Source organism: Gavialis gangeticus, unplaced genomic scaffold (assembly GCF_001723915.1).
Source record: "Gavialis gangeticus isolate Ggan-Ray unplaced genomic scaffold, GavGan_comp1, whole genome shotgun sequence".
In the NCBI taxonomy this organism is placed as follows: domain Eukaryota; kingdom Metazoa; phylum Chordata; order Crocodylia; family Gavialidae; genus Gavialis; species Gavialis gangeticus.
Window position 1 is genome coordinate 101983868 of NW_017729032.1, and position 1011 is coordinate 101984878.

The window sequence follows — 1011 nt, forward strand, 5'->3', positions numbered from 1 at the left end:
GGGGGGGGGGGTACACCACTTCCCCCAGCTGTCCTCCAGGGTCTTCCCAAAAAACGTGCATGGAGGCAGGAGGCAGTTCAGGGCTTTAACTGAGAGCCTGCTGGGTGCTCAACAGACAGTCAGGGGCCCATCACAAGTGGTGAAACTCATCAATGGCAATAGCAATCTCCTCCTCCACTGCAGGGTTCAGGCACTTATAATAATGAGAGATCCTGGTTTTCTCTGATTTAAAAATCCCCAATTTTTGGATTAAAAATAATAACCCAAAATCCACATTTTTCCATGATTAAAATGAAATGCCTATCTATCTATCTATGGAGTTTCATTTTAATCATGGAAATGTGTGGATTTTGGGTTCCTTTTTTTTAAATCTGAAAATTGGGGATTTTTTTATCAGAGAAAATAAGGATCCCTGCTTATAATGTAGGCAGAGATACCCCTCCAGGTTGTGGTGCATGTTACAGGGAAGCACAGGCTTTCCTGAGGCACCCTCAAAGCAGAGAGCCCCATGCCAGGTTTTTAAGTGCTCCCAGGGATCCATCTTGATCAGCAGCAGTAGGACCTACTGGGCTGGGCAGCCTTTGGGGTGCTCAAACAGCTCATTGAAGCACACCTGAGTGATTATTTCCAAGGATGTGCTTGGGGTGCAGCCCATGCGTGACAGGGACTCTGGCCTGGGGTGCCTCTCTAGAGAGGCCTGCTTTGAAGGGGGGGCAGGTGTCACTAGGTCTGTGTCCCAGCTAGACAGGAGCCCCTGACTCGCAGGACCCAGGCCTGGAAGTATGGGACTGAAGTGACTGGCCTGTAGGAAGGAGAAGGTGGGGAGTTGCCTCAGAGCCACCACAGCAGCTGTTAGGAGGGGCCATGCATAGCCTGGCCTTGGTATGGTATGGGGAAGGTAGGCTACCTCTGGCAAGTGGCCCTCCTGCCCCTGCCATGAAAACAGGGAGGGAAGGCTTGCCTGGTGGCTGCCCAAGGAAGGGGCTCCCTAGGCAACTTGCCATGGTTCCT